Source organism: Nasonia vitripennis (genome assembly GCF_009193385.2).
Source record: "Nasonia vitripennis strain AsymCx chromosome 1 unlocalized genomic scaffold, Nvit_psr_1.1 chr1_random0009, whole genome shotgun sequence".
Taxonomy (NCBI): domain Eukaryota; kingdom Metazoa; phylum Arthropoda; class Insecta; order Hymenoptera; family Pteromalidae; genus Nasonia; species Nasonia vitripennis.
The window spans coordinates 767,575-789,446 of NW_022279596.1; the positions used below are offsets into that span (position 1 = coordinate 767,575).

At 39.9% G+C, this 21,872-nt stretch overlaps 1 long non-coding RNA gene across 1 annotated transcript in view; it reads right to left on the reverse strand.

Annotated features, from left to right (window-relative positions):
* Positions 1 to 928: 928 nt before the first annotated feature.
* Positions 929 to 21,872, reverse strand: part of LOC107982007 — a 36,545-nt gene continuing 15,601 nt past the window's right edge. The window contains exon 2 of the long non-coding RNA XR_001729637.3: positions 929 to 1,132. This is a non-coding gene — a long non-coding RNA (uncharacterized LOC107982007). The remainder of the gene's footprint in view (positions 1,133 to 21,872) is intronic.

The window sequence follows — 21,872 nt, forward strand, 5'->3', positions numbered from 1 at the left end:
TTCACTGGCTTTTGGGAAAAAAAAAGAAAAGTAAGGCAGGCCATTTTCCAAGTATTGAAATAATTGAGTTGCCAACGTATGCGATTCGTATGAAAGAAAATAATGTTGAATTTTGCAATGCAGGAGAATATAGTTAGTTTTCATCAAGAATTTTCCTGGTTCCATATATAAGTTGCAGACAAACCATGTGGATCTCACGCGGTTTCATCATGACATAGAAACAGCTCAATCTAATTTCGCAGCTTCGTTTTTATGACTACGTTCTACTAAACTTGTAAATAGTAACGAATAACTCCGAAAAATTAATGTTTACAGTCGTTTTGGCCAAGCTTTCACCATGCCAAAAAGTGAATGTTGCTAAATTAAAATCAAGCAAGTACAGCAAAATGAATTCAAAAAGACTTGTATTAATTCCATGTATTTATTTTTTTTTATTTGAGAGAGGGGAAAAAATGTCGTAAGCTTAATGGCCAGAATTATCACTGCAATGCATCGCGAGCAAACGTCAACAATAAACGAGACCCGACGTACGGACAACGCTGAGTGTCGCCGCAGATTTGCTCCCGCTATGTAATCGCATACTATACGGCAGTGCGGATTCCACGATGCAAAGCTCTCTGACCACGCAAGCGCAAGATTAATGTTCCGCAGGATTTATGAGTCCGATCCCGAGTACAACTATGTCATAATGCTACTCGTTAAATTTTGGGTAAGTATACGCAGTGCAAGTGACTTTTTTAAAATCTGCTATTTCCAACTGATTTTTACCTTGATCAAGAATTAAATCCGCACAGAACTGTCGTCTCGTTATGTAAGAATAACTGCATTGAACTAAATTCTTCCAAGTCTTTCATTCTTTGAAATTATAGCTAGCATAATGTTATTTTATTATTAATGCATTTTTGCTGTGAAATAAAACGATCTCCTCAACAGGTTCTCAAGCTATATTTATTATTTTTCAATAAACGCACGTTATTTTTACATCATGGATATAGGTTTTGTTAGCGTCTGTGTAAAGCAAAACTGAAAAGCAGTATACAAAATTCGTAACGATTTCATACATTTTGCAGGCCACTCTAACGGTTGGGACAACTGTTCTGATCTTGAAAGTTAAGAAGTGCTGCAAACATACCTGTAACAGAGAAAATAGTGAACATTAGTCAAAGTTAATCATAACAGAAAAAATGCCTGGTTAGAGCAATAAATAAATTTTCCGATTCGGGCGCTCGGCACTTACATCCGCCATTGAAAACGAAATAATAAAGTGGGCTCGTATGAAGAGGCGAAAAAGAAGAGGTCGTTCGCGCGCGGGCGCGAGAGAGGAGAGAAAAAAACGCAGAAAGAAAGTGTGGAAGCTCGTCGACAAAAATACGACGATGGGCGCGCAGGAAGCAGTGAATCAAAGCGACAGCTGCCGCGCGAACTGCCACAGGATTCGAGAGCAGCGATTTGATCTCACCCCTCGAGCGCGACGTTCGGTTACGTACTTTCACTCCCAATGATTCATCGAATGGATGATGCATGTTTTCGGAACGATCGTTTTTTTTGCTTTGCCGATTCAATAAAAACAGCACAGTCCATGTGGGATCTTTTACGTTTTGTCGTCGGGTCGACAGCACCAGTCGAGCAAAGTGAATACGGGTATTGTTCATCACCAAATAAAAGCGCATTTGTCGCTTGTTGCGCGATTTGTCGTTCAAATCCAAACTCGAATAAAAATAGAGGCGGTAAACAGCGCGCGGATAGAAAACAAACCGCGAGGAAAATGAGGAGAAGGCTTCGGGACAGGGCTGAGAGGAACGATCCGTAAAATCGACGCGCGTGTCCGTATGTGCGCCAGGCAGAGATCGAAGGCGCATTTCGCAATGACTGCGCGGCCGGGGAGAAAAAGCGCGCGCGGTAGGCAGTCGCGAGAGCGGTATCGGTCCCGATTTTCGCGAATCGCACTGGCCAGATGTTTATCTAGGCGAGGCCTGCACTCGGCGGCTGATGGCCGCGCTTCTTGGCGGCGATTTGCGCCGATGATCGGCCAATGGGAAAGCGGGTTACTCGAGTGCAGCGATCGGCCGAGCGTCGCTCGGAGGGGCCTCGGCCGTTTCATTGAATGAGAGAGAGAGAGAGAGAGAGAGAGAGAGAGAGAGAGAGAGAGAGAGGAGAGGCGAGTCGCGGGTGGTGTCGCGCGTGCGCCGCCGCTTTATAGCTCATGCTAGCCGCGCGTCGCGTCGTCGTCGGCGCTTTAGCGCGCGAGTGGAGGAGGTTGAATGCATTCGAGGTTATTTCTAGATCGACCCAGATCCCTCGTGGACGCGAGTTCCGTCGACGCTCTCCCTCTCGCCGCCGCCGCCGCCGCCACCGCACACACGTACGCGCGCGGGGCGCTTTAGACTGTTTCGGATAATTAGCCTATTGCGCTCTTGCCAGAGCGCCTGTACCGCTGCTGACTTCGGGCGAGCGCTGCGGCGATATTATTCCGAAAACAATTGCCTAATGACATGTCAGTCGACGAGGCGAGTAGCTAGCGCAACCCAAATCCCTTACTCCGTCTCGCGCAGGTCTTCGCGGATTTTTAAATAACAGCCCCCAGAGACGAGATGCGCGCGACGAGTCTCGGTTCCGCCGAATGCGAACGAGAACGAGATCAGCGGGGTCTCTTTGCACTGTAGCTGGCTGTAGCCCACGGTGTCTCGTACCGTGATGAATAATAGAAAAACCGACAAGTGCACTTCTTGAGCCCCTTGATCGAAAAAGCTCTGGGAGCAATCTTTTTTTTTACTTCTAGCGGTTGATAGATATTTTGTGATTCAAAAAATTCAACTTTTGAAGTGAGAAAAAGAGCATAATATGAAATCAGAGGGCCAATAGAACAGTAGCAAGATAAAGTTGTAAGGCGGCTGCGTGTTCTGTATTTGACTAGATACCGCGGCATTCTACTTAAGCGAGCGGCGAGTCTACGTGCAAATTACGTCATCGACATGCATAAATCAGCTACTGTTATTTGTCCATGAAATATTTTTTTCAAGACTCAGCCGAACGATTTACATAAAATGACTGATGAACAAGTGCATTCCGAGGCGAAGAAAACGACGACGAAGGAAACTTCCGTTTCCGCGATGCTCCGCTTAGTCAAGCTCGCACTCGGCGCGTACGGATGCAAAAAGTTTTCAACGCGAGTGCACTCGCGTTGCGCCCGTCAAAGCTCTTCCACGTGTCTTGCGCGGGATAAATTCATTAATTACCGACGACGGGTGAACGACCGGTCACAAGTGGAGTAGCAGCTGTTTTGAATCCGAGACGCGTAGAAAAATTCAACGACTCTTTGGCGCTGCCGCTGGAATTCCACACCCCGCGCGCTTACATACGAGTAAATGATCTAAAAATGCACGCGGCAAGAGGGGTTCGTCAACCCAAAAAAGAAGGAAAATATCCGGCTACATCGAGCGAACGCATCCATGCAAATGGGTGGTTGTAAGACGAGAGGAGAAAGAGAGAGAGAGAGAGAGAGAGAGAGAGAGAGAGAGAGAGAGAGAGAGAGAGAGCGAGAGAGAGAGGGTGGTAGAGGGAGAGAAAGTATGCGCAAGGTGAGAGACGTTTATGGGTGCCGTCTGTGCGTACGCGCACCGCGCCGGCCTTTTTATTAATTGAATTTGCATCCCGAGTCTGCAAGTCACAGGATATTAAGAGATTCAATGCGATAAAGTGATTACGCCGAGCTATAATAAAACGGCGCGCAAGCGCTGTACATATTATGATGTAAGTTCGATATGTGTTTGTCTTGCATATATAAACGATATTAAACGAGAATTTTTTTCCGCTGATTAATCGATTATATTGTACCTGTAGCGGGCTCCTTCGATTTTTATTGTTGACCAGCTCGTTGCGCAAGCGCCGCGCGAAAAACCGGTTGTAATCGATGATGGATCGCGAGATGTTGCGCCGCGGCTTACATGCATTTCGCGAGCATTAAGCATTTTAATATTCTTGTTAACAATTTCATACGCGGCCCCGGCCGTCGCTGCGCGAACGAGATCGAAATGATTCTATCCGAGTGAGAATTATGTTCGGCTGTCGAACGGCTCTAATTGAAACAAGAACTCTTTAAAAGCATTTACCGTACGCGGCCGTTTCGAATTGAGGTTTCCCGCGGAGTGCCTCGATATAATTACCGAAATAAGTGCACACACATACACACACGGCAATATCGGTAAGTGTCCATAATTAATTGAATTCTCGGCGCAGCAATAACTTACATTTCGAGGGGTTACATCAAAAACCGCACGACTTTAAACTAATGACGCCTGCGCTGTATGCGTATCGAAAAAATCGTAATATCTCAATGACGCATGATCGCACATGAGAGAGCCGCGAATTTTCCCGCTGGCGAAGCAAATTGCGACAGGGTTTGTTTACGTGCATTCTATTTTTGGGCATCGCCGCGCTCGTACATCATAGCGTCGTCGTCGTCGTCGGGGGGAGAGGATATACAAATCGAGGTACAAATGGCACACGCGACTTCTAATACGGTGGTTGAATTTCGTAAGCCTGCAATTTGCTCTCGGCTGGCCCTAATGCGGCATCGTATCGTTGAGCCTTTCTTCTTTTCGCGCCTGAATTATCGTCGCGGGCTGATCGCGCAGCCGATAATTCGCGCACACGGCTGCAGCTCGAGCGGCGATGACTCACGATAAACGCGAATGCAGCGCGCGACGTGTTTACAGCTGACGTCATTGCGCGGCGTCGTCGCGATGCGCGCACTCTTATTGTCCGATCATTTACGGGGTCAGGGCGGTCTCGGCGACGCGACATCAATCTCGCTCTCGACTGCATAAAGGCCCGTAATCTGTATCATTTCTCTCATTGTCCGCGCGACGTACAAGGTGCGCTCGATTAGTTCTCGATCGCGAACGCGCGACTGTCACCGCGCCGCCGCGATCCTCGTCATTATCGTCGTCGCCTCGTCGTTGTTCGACGTCATCGTCCTGCCGCGGCCGACCGGCTCAAAACTTATTTAGGCTGCATATGTCGCGCCATATGTTAATGTCGGTCAGGGCGAGCGGGTCCGGAGCTGCGATACTCGCAATATTTCATACGTATCTTCGTCTTTAATTTAAGGCTCATTTCGGGGGCCGTTGCAGGCGCCGTCTTGGACTCTAAATTTTGGCGTCATTCAGGGCCGATTCGGGTGAGAGTCAACAATCGCATACCGCTCACTCGCCGCGCACTTTGCTTTTCGCTTTTTAGGATTCGCCTTTCTCGGCGCTTTTACTGCCGCATTGTTTGTCACTGATAAAGTTAATTTAATTAGCGCCGTAAGGATATTTATCGATCTTGTGTAATGCATTTTGTCGGTTGCGTGCGCAAATTTTTCCGCACTTAAGAGTCGTAACAGAGGTGGGCCCGAACTATCGATACACCGACGATATACTAGCGATTGCCGATAACAAAGAGTTCTCTGAATCATCGAAGACGTGCAATGCTCGGTAAATAATAACGATGACAAAGGAAAAACAGGCGAGCGAGCTGCGAGGAAAACGAAAACAGAGGTCTACGTCAGAAGTTCTAAAAGCTCCAAGAGGCGATTAAATATAAACCAGGTCGATCGTTCGAGATCCAGCTCGGCGTCATAATATATAATAGCGTCGCGACGTCGGTGATATAGAGATGACGCGTCGCCGCGACGACGTGCGGAGAGGGTGTGTATCATATTGTGCGCATATAATCCACGGGCGCGTACAAAGCCGGTCCAAAAGCGCCTCTCTGTTCAAGTTGGCTCGTCCGTTTCTTCTCGCTCTGTTGTCTAGATGTGAGAGCGACAGAGCACGTCGCGCGCCACGACATTGCATAACGCGTTACAGGCGAAAACGCGCGTGCAGCAAGGAGGCCGCGAGATGGTATAAGCGCGAAGGTAAGCCGCACGAGCGACTGTGCTCATCGCGTGGGTGGAGAGGAGAAGAGCGATACGACGAGGTGAGTCACTGCGGGACAGAAATACAAAGTCTCTCTCTCTCTCTCTCTCTCTCTCTCTCTCTCTCTCTCTCTCTCTCTCTCTCTCTCTCTCCCTCACTCCCTCACTCCACCGAGAGCGGGCGTCACTTGTCTCCCCGCCGGCCGTTTCGTTATATACCGCGCGACGTTTTTTCTTTTATTTTCTGACTTTTTATTATATCGCGCCGTTTCTTTTTTGCGCGACAACGCGCGCGAGAGGAGGAAAAGAGAGCCGAGCGACAAGTCGCAAGCGCGAAAAAGAGAAAGCCGGAGTCGGCGCGGAGCGAGGGTGTGCAGCGAGCGCGGAAAGAGAAAGCCGCGAGCGCGCATGCAGAGCGGGGCGGCAGGGAATGACAGATTAAAGACTTTAATAAATAATAAAAATACAAGTGGCGCGCATCGCGCGAGCCCGAGGTACTGCGCCGCGAGGATAAAACTTCTTTACGCGTAATTACTTCTGTCGTTTATTGCTTTGCGACCGCTTTGCATCTCGGCGCTGGTTAATAATTCTCGATCGCCTTTTTACCGTTTGCAACAATCGCTGATTCGTAGGTGGCTAGAGCTCGTTCGAAATATTTTTGGGACGTCTAATTATGCAGCGGATATCCTGCGAGATGGCCGGACGAAATGCAGAGAGCGCGTTGGCAATTAAAAAGTGGAAGATGCGAGATAAGAATAATAAAAACGCAGTGAAAAGACTATATAATGTCGAATACAAGATGATGAGATCCGCATGAGAGATCCAACGATCATCAAAAGAAATCACCACGCCGCGGCGCGCTCTCGGCACACACGGCGCGACCAAAATGACGACGACTGACATACATCCCTATCGTTACCGGGAACCCGTTACCAAAAAGAATAACCATTGGCACACGGATAATTTTTCTCTCTTCCGAGCTGCTCACAAACTGCGCTCTCGAGGCTTCGTTATACCGCCTTTTATTTCAGAGATCATATTTTTGCCCATGACAAACTTTTGTTAAAATATTTGCGAATAAAAGCTCGAAAGTTATTCTTCCTTTACGCGTACAATGAAAGATATGCCCTGGGTTGCGAAATCGCGTTTTGGCACAGATCGCTGGGCGCGCTAGTGCGGACATTGTTTTCCTTTTTGTTTGCACTCTTGCACGCGCTATGAGCTGCATCGTCTTAGAAGACAAATGTTTGCTAACCTCGATTCCATCGCGTTTCAGGTGAAAATAATTGTATGCGACTTTGAGCGTGCGGGTTTATGCGAAACTTTTTTTGAATCTCGCTTCGTACGTCACACTCAGACGCGCATTCCTTCACGGCGAAAATGCACAATAAACAGCGAAAGAGCGACGCGCGGAACGACGATTGTCGCGGAGTATTTTTAGCATCAGTCAGTTTTATGGTGAAAGTCGTTGGCTGCAGCGCGTACACGCGCGGGCGAAATTTTGTTGCCCGTGGCTTGCAATCATGCGCTCGCTGATGAATTTAGAGGAACGGGCAATATCCGCGTGGAAGATTCCAATGGCGCTATTCTGACAGTTATTCCCGTGTAATCCGGGCGGCGAATCTGCAGCCGCAGCGAGAGGCAGCGATTTTTATAGCGGCCGCTTTTAGCCCTCCCGCGAGTCCCGGAGAGACTTTTATTAAGAGGACTATAAGTAACGGGCGAAATAGGTCGGCCAATTGACAAGCCGAACAGGGGAAGCGGGCTTTAGGCGCAAACAAGAAAAATGGGATGCGAACGACGAAAAGAAAAGAGAGTGGGAGCGAGTGGAAGATTGAGATAGCGCAGCGGCGGGGAATTAGAAAGCGCACGCGCGTGCGAGAGAGAGAGAGAGAGAGAGAGAGAGAGAGAGAGAGAGAGAGAGAGAGGGACGGAGAGAGATGGCAAACGCCCGAGAAAGAGAGTACAAACGATGGAGAGATGAACTCAGGAAGTCGAAAGCCGCCGTTGTCAAGCGTAAAATTAGACGGCGGGCGGCGAGAGGCATAACCGAGAGAATGAGACAGGAGCGCCGCCGTCGTGGCGTAATAAAGCCGAACTGCGAGAGATAGCGAGGCAAGAAGTTGGGGAAAATAGAAGAATAAGGCAGAGAGATGCGGAGAGTGTGAGGGAGAGAGTGAGAGCGAGCGAGCGTGCGAGAGAAAAAAAGATCCTTCCGGAAAGACCGAGGCGGGACTTAGGGCAATTATAGAAGATCACTCGTCCGTGGGGCATCATTGACTTCTTTTCTTGCGCGCTTAAGGGCTATTTTCGAGCCCCACTGAAAGACAAGTTGGGATTTCAATTTAAAGAGACGCGAAGGCTCGGCTCCCTCTCTCTCGCTCGACTATGAATGAACTGCCGGAGTTGAAGATCGTTCGCTCGCGATTGCAACCGAGACCTGATCAAACTGCCTGTGCTCCAGGGGGGATTAAAATTTTTCAGAGCTGTGACTTTCTGGGATTGGAATGCGTTTGAATATGACTACCTGCGTGGCATTTCGTTGGGAATAGAACGCGTAAGAATAGAGCGCATCTATTGGTGATTCATATCGCAATATCGGAATTCAAATTTCTAATGGGTTTACATATCGCTCGAATCATTTAACTCGAGAGTTAACTTAATAAGGATATTAATAACTGACACGTACAGCGTATCAAGCGGTTTCATTACGTTTCTGTAGCAAAGCTAGGAGCGTATCAACCTCTTCATTTCAAAAGGTGTGTTGTGAGCTATCTTACTATGTTAACATAATCAGCGGAACTCTTTAAATGAAATAGAACAGCAGTGCGAAATTGTGAGCATCAAACTGATGTAGTTTACTTAATTACGAAAGAAGCTGGCATGACCTACTTGACTTCGTCTTCAATGCGACTCACGTGACAAAAACAACGAAATAGAATTAAATTTAATGAGCCCGCTTACGAAAACGTTTCATTATACAATGCTGAATTCATACCTGGATATTGAGAATAAAATTTTATATTGCAGAGGATGTACCCAATGTGAATTATGCATTACTTTGAGCTTTTTACGTAGCTTATGGAACTCAACGATGTTTTTATTCTTTTTTTATTACTTTTAATAAAACGAAACGAAAAATACCCGATAAGCACATTTTCAAAAAAAAAAAAAAAATATTCTTAAAGGATTTTTGAATGTCCGCTAAATCAACATTTATAGTACTAAAAAAGTATTCATAAAGTATTCTTTGTGATCAAATGGATAAAATGCCACCAACAGCAAAGAAAGTATTTTGTACTTGTAATAAAAGTATCGATTATGAATTCTTTGTGAACAAATTTGTAGCATATGACACGATAGTAATCGTAAGTAAAGCATTTCGTTGTTGCATCAATAGTATCCATTAAGAATTCTTAATGAACACATCTATATAATACATAATAACAACATTCCCTACTAAAGAGTGTCATAGGTGTAAAGAAGGTATTCATCAAGAGTTCAATGATCCAATTTATATTACTAATTTCATACAAAGTTTTTTTATTACTTTAACAAAACAATCACTAAGTATTCTTTCCGAACATATACGCTACTAGACGCAACTACCACCGACTGCCACATAAGTTAATCATGGTTTTTGTGCCGAAAATTAGCAAAACTATAGGGTCTGAATAAGTATGCACGTGCTAAATTTTATTCTTCGCGTCATATTCGCATCTTTTAAAAATGAATCTTTATTAACTATTTAATTATAACCTATAATGGGCGTACACAACATCTTTAAGCATTCTTTTTCTACGCTATTAGTCTAAATCTAAAAAGCTTTCAGAAAGAATTTTTGATAAATAAATTTCTGCCATCCTGGTTTTGCTAGTGATTCGTGGAATAGCGTATATGAATTCGTTTACTAACTTCCGATCCGGACTCCGGACTCCGAAGAGCCCTTTGCACTGCATTCGCAGACAGACCATCCATTTTTGTGAAACCACGTTTTTTGGGTGAAAGTGAATTATATTTGTCCAAGGTAAGTTTCTCATTTTAAATAATCAATTTCTATAGTCGTGTACAATTGAATAATGTTAATAAAATGTATCTCTTTATTGTGTTACAGAACAAAGATTAAATCAGTGGGGAAGGAGGTTAAAAAGATCAGAGAGTCAAGTAAGATCAATTCAGTGGAGGAGAGTGAACACTTAAAGGTGAGATTGTAACATAAATTATTTATAAATAAATTATTAAATTAAGGTACCTGAAGTAATAATGTTGTATGAGATTAGAAAGATTAAAATGAAGTGTTAGGTTAAAACAGTTTGTGCGTGTATTTCAGTATTTTTTGAATATGCTCACAGTGCTTGCAGCAGAATATTCAAAAGTTAAATTTATTCCTTGTTAAGAAGTCTTCATGCTTTTCTGGGAGTCAAAGGTTCAAAAAGTACTATACACAACCTCTTTGTAACTATTACTTTTAACAAGTTGGACCAACGGCTTTTAGACAAATAGCAAGACTTTATATCTCGCCTACACAGAGGTATCCCATATTACATTTCAAAAGCTGACAACGATCCAGACATAAGATATCCTTCCTTTATGTGAAAACGTTAGCAAATACTTTTTAATAATTTGGATATCTTTTGACTGGATCGTTGTCAGCTTTTGAAATTTTACATGGGATTCCTGTGGGTATATGAGATACTGTCAGTACAGTCCTGATGCTTGTCTGACAACGAAAGGTCCAGTAGGTACTACTTAAGGCCCAAATGCGATATTTATTTTCTTTAAGTTCGACCTTTGGCTTCCAAATAAATAACGACATTTTATAGACAGTATCTCTCACGCCCACACATATCCAATATCACATTTCAAAAGCTGACAACGATACAGTCAAAAGATATCCAAATTATTGTATTTGCCAGGCAGCGGAAGGTCCAGTAGGTGCTACTTATGGTCTGAATGCGACGGTTATTTTTAACAAATTGGACATTCGGCTTCTAAACAAACAACAGAACTTTACAGAGTATTTCACACACCCACAGGTATTCCATATCAAATTTAAAAAAATGATTGGCTCAACAATTCACATAAATGAAGGATATCTCTTGACTGGATTGTTTTCAGCTTTTAAAATTTGATATGCGAAACCTGCGGGTGTGAGATGTGACTGTCTTCAAAGTCCTGTTATTAATCTGGAAGCTAAAGGTCCAAGTTGATAAAGGTGAATGTTGAAATGTGGCGATACTACTTAACGAACCTTCGGCTCCAAGACAATCATCAAGACTTTGTAGACTGTCTATCTCACATACATACAGGGATTACATTTTAAGTTTTCACAGCGAATCACACTGGAATACAGACACTTACACACTCTCACTTTTTCCAAGTAGAAACACTTACAGTCAACACTTGAAACGCAACTATTTCAACACTTAAACTTTACTTAATGCACTATTTCATTTCAATCAATCCACTTTGGGACTGCAACAATAATTAACTGATGCATGAACAAATCTTTTCTTCGGATTTATAATAAGATTCTTGAAATACTTTTTCTTTCTCTTTTTTCTTTTCTAAATGACAGTGTGTTTGTCAGAAACTCAAGTACGTCGTAAAATGCAGGATTCTTGAAATGCATAACATTTTGCAGTCTTTTTAACCCTATGAAGGAAAAATGCTTACAAAAACAATCGATTCTGTATTATCGTTTATTATTGCTTTTAATACTTATCTGATCTAAAGAACATTTAGTATGTACGTAAAAGTTGTTCAACTTTGTTTACATTATTGTTGTTACTGTTGAAGTCGTTGGTCAGCAGTCAATTTAATTAGAGTACTGTAAACAAAGCAGATAAGTTGTATTGGTTATTTCTTTGCTACTATTCGTTATGTTTAGTGTGAACAGCGGACCCTCGCGGAGTTGTAGGCAAAGCCTTATTATTGTTTCGTCTGCTATTTTGTGGCGCGAAATTGCTTAAAGGTCCCTCTCCACACTTGATAAAGCTATACTAATATATATAGTAAACGGAGAAAACTACGGTCCCGTTGCTCTTATAAATCACGAAAAGGGAATAAAATTTTGGTCTGAAAAAATTACCTGTTGTAGATTGTGATATATACTTACCGCGGATCTAAGCTCAGGCCTCAGCTCTTCGCCAATTCAACAGACAAAATCATTGAATATAGAACATCTTGGTTCATTAGTCAGGTTAGCTGTTCAAGACATTTTCGATCGTTGTTCATTCGATTTTTTATTGACGACAACTAACCTGACTGCTCAAATAAGATGCACATTTTAAGAATTTTTCCTATTCGTCAGATTTAGAACTTGAGCTCGGATCTGCGGTGTCTACGTATCATAATCAGTCATTGATAATTTTTTCAGATTAAAATATCACTTTCTTGCTGAAATTTATTAGAGCAACGGGACCGTAATTTTACTCATTTCACTACATATATTAGTATAACTATATTGAGTGTAGAGAGGGACCTTAAGAGTGCTCCACACCTGGAGTGACCCGCCACCTAGCGGAGAAAACGTTTTTTATTTATTATAATTAGTTAACTAACTTTATCACCGTATATCGAGTTTCAGCACGTGCAATAAGTATAAAGGAAAGTTTGAAAAAAAATTAAATAATAACGACTTATTTCGTCGGAAATAGTCAAATTGTAGTTAGTAAAATGTCCACTGCTTCTTAAAATCTGTCCGACGAAATAATATGTTAGTTTAAACTTTTATCTAAGAAACTTAAATTTGTAATATTCCTTGATACACACTACACGTGCTGAAACTCACTAACACCCACTTTTCGACTGTTAAGTTTCTTTAAATTATTGATGATTATTCAGATGTAACGTGGGGGCGCTGATAAAAATTAAAACTTCTAGGATAAGTGTGGAGCACTTTTAAATTGCGTCTGCTATTTTATGGCGTACACTCTGGTACGTAGCTTTGAGGTCTTGAGGTTATAACTACGCGCGTCCGTCTCTTCGAGACTATGAAATTTATGCTTAGACAAATCTTAGACTCTCTACATTGAAATCTACGCGGGATGTGCGTATTTTCAACCGAGGCATAAAGAATAAATTTTTTTGAGATAAATAATCATTGCTTCTGTAGAAATACAGTTTAATACATTTTAACCCCTAATCGATTGTGTAATAATTGTGTGTCCAGGCTAAGAAATGAGAATTTTTCAATGCGAAAATCATATCATCTGGAATGTGACAGATACTCGGGCACAAATTTGAAGTAAATTTGCTCATAATTGACCAAAAAGTGCATATGGAACAAAACATTTTAAAGTTTTTGATTTTTTTTTTTGAATTTCAAAAAATCTTAAGAATTTTAAGGTTTTTGATTTTTTACTCAAAAACAAAGTGTTATATAAGAAAAAGTTAGAGAATAAAAAGTACTTAGAATTGACCAAGAAGTATATCTGAATTTTTTCGAGACGATTCGATGAATTTTTCCAATTTGTCATAAATTGCCAATTGGCAAAAATAAAAAAGTTGCTCAAAACTCAGTGAAAAAATTTAAACATATTCCTTGATTGATTATAAGCACTTTTTATTCTTATTGATTTTTTCGTCGAATGCTTTATATTTGAGAAAAAAATTCGTGAAAGTTTGGGCAAAATTTTGCGCTTCAGGCGCCATTTTCTAGCCGCCATATTGAATTTCTGGATTCGGGCAAACTGAATTTAAAGTACAACTCATTTATGCACTCATAGTTGAAAAATAAAATTCCGTCCTCAACGTTAACACAACAAGAAATTGGATTTAAAAAAAAAAGTATCGAAATTTTGTATTTTTTCTTTTAAACGTCGCCATATTGGATTTTTGAGTGAAAAATACGCAATTCTGATACCAGAAATGGAAAGTAGAGAAAAAAATACTTCAGAAAAAGTATGTTTGCTTTGAATATATTCGTGGAATATGTGATAGATTTACGGTTGAAAACAGAGTTACGATTTCTCTGTTTTATTATTGCACGGCGTGTATCGTGCCCGAGCGCAGCGAGGGTGATAAAACGCCGTGCACTGATGGGCTGCTTAGTTCACGAGTATCGTATACAATTTTACACCACAGCTGTTTAAATCCGCCAAGTCACGCCTATTCATGATCTAAGCAACCCTGGTAGAAATGAAATTAAGAACTGGCCAGTTACTAGGCAAAAACTAGATTGAAACCTAAGAACTGACCAGTTACTAGCCATTTCTTAGGTTCATTTTACCAGGGAAGCCATTATTGTACCGTAAGGTTAGCGCACGAGCGTAGCGAGTGCGATATACACGGTGAAATAATGGACTACTTAGGTCACGGATAGGCGTGACTTAAACGTGGATTTAAGCGACACTGCTATATAGTGCTTTCAAAATGATCCATCACGATTTCGCTTAGATATTATATCTCACACATTTTCTCTTACCGGATATCGTCGCTCCCTACGAAGAGTAGCACTGTTCAAATTTCCCGTCATGAATACAACTCATTTGACGCAAGCTAGACTAGCACAACTCAAAATTTCCCGCGAAGACTAACACAACTCAAACTTTAAACAACCAATTTCTGTACAAAATTCCCGATTTTTGCAAAACTGTCCCTAATAAACATTTTTAAATATTCACAATTTACAACTTTTTACCGAATTTAAAATTGTTTTCCTAAGTACAATAATTTTTTACGAACATTTTTTAAAATTATTCCCTTTTTTTAGAAATTTCCGAAACCCTTTAAAACGCTGAGTGTCTTTGTCCAAGGTTTTCATGAACTTAACCAGCCAAATAACCCAATAAAAACGTAAAATACAAATATTTTACTTAATATAAAGTCGCGAGTTATGCTACTCTTGACCGCATTTTGAACTGTGCTAGTCTTCGTAGGGAGCGACGATATAGCCATACTATTAATATAATACAATTGAACACCTGGTCGCAAATATAGTAAGTGGAATATGTGAAACATAAATTTTGGCATGCGTATCTTTATCATATAATATTAACCTTTTAATATTTTACATGTACAGTATAAATATTTTAATATTTTTTATATACAATATATTCGAACTGTACTATTACGGATACTAAAGATACGCATGCCAAAATTCGTGTTTCAGATATTCCACTTACTATACTTGCAACCAGGTGTACAGTTGCATAATATTAATAGTGTGACCATTCTACACCTAGAGGTGTAGAAAAACATTGGTATCCTGAAAAGTATAAAAGTCTGCATGTTAGTCGACTGTACCAATTTTTAAATCAAACTTTATTGTTATATTTATAGAATGTCATAAAAAAAACGATTTAAAGATCTGTCTGGAAGGTAACAAAGGAGACGAATTGTTTCTTCATGCCAAGAAGAATTTAATCGAATTGATGCAGAATATGCACAGTTATCCCAGACTCACAATAATGCAAACCATGAAGGAACTAATAAATCTGTTGAAATCCTTGAAAACTTTCACCCTGTGTGCGACGATAGCAGTAGTTGCAATAATGACGATTGCTTTGATTACCTTGAAGTTGAATTTCAGAAACTTGTTTTAGAATTAGAAGTAGATAATTTTAAAGATTCAGCAACAGATGATGATAGCGATACTGAACATAATGAGGATGGCAAATATATAGATATCAAAAACAGATTATCTTCATTAAATACGAGCAATCTCCCTGATATTCATGCGAACAGTGTTTTAGCTATTTTGAGAGATGCAGGCTTAAGATATCTTCCTAAAGACGTAAGATCCTTAAGACATACTCAAAGAGAAACTGTTATCACTCTTTTTCCACCTGGAACATATTTTCATTATGAATTACAAAAATCCCTTGAAAATGTGGTAACTAAATACGGAAAACAAATCAAAAAGAATATTGAAATAGACATAAACATTGATGGTGTACCAATAACCAATTCACCTAAGACGTCTCTGTGGTCAATTCTTGGGAGAATCGTCAATAGCTCGTGCAATAATGTGTCTATTATTAGCGTATATCATGAAAAAGAGAAGCCTGAATCTCAAGAAACATATTTAGATTCCTTCCTAAAAGAGTTTCTGAAATTAAATAAGAATGGGTTGATTATAAATGGTTACGAATACACGATAAATATTAGATGTCTTATTTGTGACAGTCCTGCAGCTAGCTACATTTTATTTATAAAACATTTTAATGGGTATTATGGGTGCAGAAAGTGTACTGTAAAAGATAGATAGATAGATAGATAGATAGATAGATTAGCCTTTATTTTGCACAAGTCAAAAATACATATGTATCACATATAGTCATTAATTTATCACAGATTCGTATTACGCATTATGTACATTTTTTCTTCTTATTTACTACTCTATCACGTTTTTTTTTTTTTTTTTTTTTTAGTATGACGTCTTTTTTCAATGAGGAAATGATCAATTTGGTTCTGTGTGGCCCCGCCCGGCGATGTCCACGTTGCCTTGTGTATGTTCTTGTGCTTAAAACACGTAGTTTTGATTATAAGATCTTTTGCCGCCGCGAAATTTATGACCCTAATACCGTTATCATTGCTGGCTTCGTGCAGGCTTTCCTTACCTATAGTAGGCCTAAACATTTCCTCCCTACCTATTTTAGCATTGAAATCGCCTAATAGTATTCTTGTGTCGTAAGACGCGAACTGGTCGATTACCTGCTCTAAAGTTTCGTAATAGAGATCCTTAGCTTCTTCTTCTTTGTCCTCCGTAGGACAGTGTACATTAATAAATACATATCTATACCATTCACCTTCGATAATGATGTACGAGAGCCTATCATTGACGGATTTGAAACTTTTAACCGAATGTATGATGCTTTTGCTTACGAGAAATCCGGTGCCTAGAGATCCCCCACTCCCGGCCCCATACAGGTACGTGAAGTTACCCGATGCTAATACTCCGCCATCTGGCCACCGCGATTCCTGTATTGCTACCAAATCTAGATTGTACCTATCAGCTTCCTTTAAGAGTTGTTTAAACGCACCTGCTCTGTATAGACTGCGAACATTCCAAGTTCCGACCCTTGAGTCCCTTTTGGTTCGGATTTGATTTTTTTGAGCCATGATATTATGTTAAACCCGCGCGCTTCGGATCCTGTTCCGATCGCAGGTGAGTCCACCGTTCTAGAGGTGATAACCCCCATACGTCTCTAGAACTAAGTATGAGAGCTTTCCGACTTTGACGAGGACAGTGTCAATTCGTCGTCAGACACACTACGGTTTCATTCTCGCATCCTAACGCCCCCCTGAAAGGCAGCGCGCCTTCGCTGGCATCGTTACCGCGTAAGACCAGGTGACGAATCATTCTACACATCCCCTTTCGGGGCAGTTGTCATCGCTCCCGCATCCTCCTCGGCAGCAGGATTTTTGCCCATTTTTGTAATGTGTGATGAAAGAGATAGATTGAGAGATAAGAGATAATGTGAAGCGTTTTTATTGTTGTGGTGCTTGCGTAGTGTTTCTAGATGAATGCGTTCGACAGTGTGGGCTCATCACACCCACGCCTGTTCCTATCGGCTGTCCGCGGCTGCTTATACAATTTATTCGCAGCTAACTTCTTTCTCAGGGGCTGTTCCTCTATCCGCTACTCTATCACGTTACTTAAATAAAAACCTTTGGTCATAGATGTTAAAATACATTACTAATATAAATAAATTAATAGAACAAATATTTGGACGGTACAATATCTAACGGAGTCACGAAACAGTCGCAGAATCAGTGTTCTGATCGACAGTACACTCAATCTCGCGTACGTATATGCACCTCCGCATCACAGCCTTAAAAGATTTAAGCGACGGGAGATCTCTCACGTCGCGTGGGAGAGAATTCCAGAGGCGCGTGCCCTGGGCTTTAAAGGAATATAGCCCCGCATCGGTACGCGCGCTAGGCACCACTAGTTCTTGCGGATCCCTAGCTGAGGTTCTAGACTGGTTCCTATCAAAAAGGGCAGCAAGATACGGCGGCTGTCCCATTACAATTGCTTTATAAAGCATCACCGCCGCGAATAACTCCCTTCTTGCCTTCACTGGAACCCAGCCTATCTTCCTCCTATAGGAGGAGATGTGCTCGTCCCGTGTGTGTGGTGTGTGGAAATCAAGATTAGTATTTTTATATGAGGACGCAGAGCTTCGAACGGATTTTTCTTTTCGTAATCGCCTCCAGAATGAAGATCACATTGGAATATCTCCCTTGGAACGCATACATTTCGATTTAGTTAAGCAAGTACCTCTAGACTACATGCATCTGGTCCTACTCGGTGTAACAAAATCATTACTTTGTCAGTGGATAAACCCTAGAACAAATCCGAACTTAAACATTCTGCAATTAGATAGTTTATCTAATTCTTTTGTATGTTTAAGTTCATGAATTCCGAAAGAGTTCGCCAGAAAACCACAGCCATTATTAGATTTAGGTCATTGGAAAGCAACAATTTTTCGTTTATTCCTTTTGTATGTAGGCCCAATAATCTTGCAAGATATTCTGCCAGATGAATATACAGAGCATTTTAACTTTTTAAGTTGCGTTATTAGAATATTATGCGTCACAACGCTTTATTTGCAACATAATAATTCTGTGAAAGATTTGATGGTTTATTCCGTAGGCAAATTCAATAGTTTGTATAGCGAAAATTATATTCCATGGAATATGCATAGTTTGGTACATATTGCCGATGATTCAAAAAATTTTGGACTATTAGATAACTATAGCACCTTTCCTTTTGAAAATTATAAGCGAGTATTGAAGCGTTATGATAAGGAAGAAAGATCAAATACTGCAGCAGATACATCAACGATTGACAAAAAGAGAAGAGTTTGGGAAAAAAAATTAATAAAAGTAATCAACCAACATTTCCATTCTTGACTCAACCATCGAATATGATCCTACCTCATGGATGTCATTCTCGCCATCGATCACTGAAATTTAATCGTTTTTAGTTAGAAGATAGAAGGCCAGATAATTGTTGCATCACCGCAAAAAATCAAATAATTGTAATAGAATCTATATGTAAAAAAGCAATGAAACAGTTATTGTGGGTAAAGAATTTACGTCAAAGGAAAATATAAAAAATTATCTGCTACCATCCTTAGAAATGGGAACTTGGGAAGTTAACAATTTATCCAAGTCTATAATAATTATATAAGAATTGAAATTACAAACACGACGTAGCAGACAAATTTTTCAGCTATTGATGGTTGCATATTGCGTGGTACGTCGTGTTTGTAATTCCAATCTAGTACAAAAAATACACTTTTAATGTTCACCTGACCATCCTCGCCCACTAGCTTATAGTCATAGCTAGAGCGGTAAAGAGCCTTTTTAGCCAAAAAGTCCAAACATTTTTTGTAATAATAAAATTAACCATGAATTCTTCACCTAACTGCAGCGCCCTCGGAACTAACACCTCCGACCGCCCCTTAAGCGTATGTCATGCCAAAAGCTTCGCAAATCCGCCACGGGGTATTTTGTATTTCCAAACTTCTTGAAAAACAGAAAGTCCGGTCGAATTTTTCTTTTGGTAGAACGATTCATTAAACTTAATACAACGGCGCTACAGACTCGGTTTTTCATTTGCAAACTTTATTAAAAAAGTTTTATGTAATAGAAAAACAGTGTTTTTTGGGACGACATCCCCTTAAACGTGTTTATATTTAATAATTGTTACGATTTATCTACGTTTACAATAACTTACTTTATTGTAATAAAATCATCTTTTTTAGAATTTGCAAAAGTTTGCCGAATTGAATAGGAAACTATGAACATGTCATGAACACCTTATGAGGACCCTATAGTATTTAAAATATTGATGTTTAAATTTCTTTATGAAAATAATATGATTTGATATTGTGACGGGTGCTCTTTACGTAAAATAATTAAGATTGAAAGTATTTTAAAAATCATTAATATACTGTATATTTGAACAATATCTTATCTATTTGAACTATAAATTTTGTTAGAGGAAGCTACGTGCCAAAGAATTGGCAGCAGTTTTTTTCTCGTAATAGTGTAAATATTATAGCATGTATTGTTGTACGATTTTTTAATTTAGTTTTAAGGGCATAGAAAAATGTAAAATTAAAGTTAAAATTTATCTTATTCATCAATAAATGCGTAAAGAATATTCAAAGTGCATGAATAAGTAACTATTACAAAAAATAGGGCTTAAATCAATTAATGGGTTACGTGCGTATAACTAAGTATGATTTTATAAAGTTATATTACTACTTTTTTACAATGCAATATACTTTTTTAAGCTATGTACCTATAGGTTAAGTCATCTCACTACATCATACTGATACTGCACGGTATAGTCGCGTATAGTACTACTGGTGGTGTAGTAGACTCACTCTACACCAGCACAGCCTGCACAGCAGAGAAGTCTTGTTTTCGAGCACATTTCGAAGCTGTGTTTCGGATCAAAATAAATTGTTTTTTTCATTTATATGATCGGAATCTGCAAAAAATTAAAAATAATAGAAACAAGAGAGTATTCACTCTACCCTAACCTGAAAATTTTTTGCACAAAAAGATGAAAAATACGAGAATAATAAAAGCTGAGGAAAGGAGAAGACTAGAATATGAAGAATTTGTTAAAGAGTGTTGTGAAGCAGAAGAAAAGAAGCTGAAACTTATTGATTCATCATCGGAATCAAATCTCTCAACCAGTGGCAGTGGCACAGAAAGTGAAAAGTTTGATACATCAGTACACGTTACTGAATATAGACAGTCTGATGAATTTAGTAAAAGTGAAGATGAAATGATTGACGAACTCGAAGTTAAGGACAAGAAATTAAGGATATAAGAGCCTGGGTAGTCGACAACAGTATTCCACATCAGTATGTGGACAAACTTTTGCCTATTTTGAAAAGACGGTTATTGCCAGGAATTCCAAAATGTACTAAAACTTTATTAAAATGTGATGTGAACCTCGACAATTTAGAACAAATTAAAGCAAGTGATGAATCAATGGGAGAGTTCATATATATTGGTATAGAAAATCAATTGAAAAAGAAGGTCAATGTATCACAACATCTTGATGATGTACTACAACTCACAATAAATATTGATATTAGAAATTCTATGCCGATCAAGTAAGTTTGCAAGCAAGAACAAATTTTACAATGTTATCTTGGATGTTTTCATTAATTTTCATCTTTGAGTGTTTTAAAACTTTTTCTTGTTACAGAGTCTTATACTGAAGCTTTGCGAAAGCTGGATGAACTAAGAACAGAACACAATGTCCTGACTGAGGACACAGACAACGACTTCACTGATGTGCAAAAAAAATGGAAGCTCAGATCAGACAGAAACAACTACAAGATCAAATACAACAGTTGAAATCCTCATTTTCAGCAAACACTTTTGGCACTCAATCGTCAACTTCTCATAAGAAGGGTATATCGTAGTTTTATTTTTTTTAGAGTACAGTATGTGTCCTATTATATTTAATGATGAGACTTCATACTTACCTTAAGAGGTGGAAAAACTGTCAAAAAATCTACTGCAAGCACTAAAGACAGTTCAGCTACTATGCCATATATTTAATTACATGTCCGGTAATGACAGAGGAATATATCATACAGCTAGATATTGTAATAACTCGTTTGCTGGAATTATACAAAAAATTATTCGGTCACTTACCCTCAAAATTCCACAATCTTACTTATTACGTTCAAATTATTCGTAAAAATAGACCCCTCTTCGATTCGTTATGAATCAAAACATAGAGAATTAAAAGCAATGATCAACTCATCAGCCTCAAAAGTTAACATTTTAACAACTATAGGCACGCGTATCCAATTAAGTTTCATGCAATATGAGCCTAACAAATTAGAGCAATATTATATGGAGTATGGGTCAATTATTGTTGATGATTCTGTACACATGTATTTCCCTTTAAGAGCGACAAAGAAAAACGCTGTCAAAAGTCACTATTAATGTAATCACATACAAGGAAAAGACAATTATA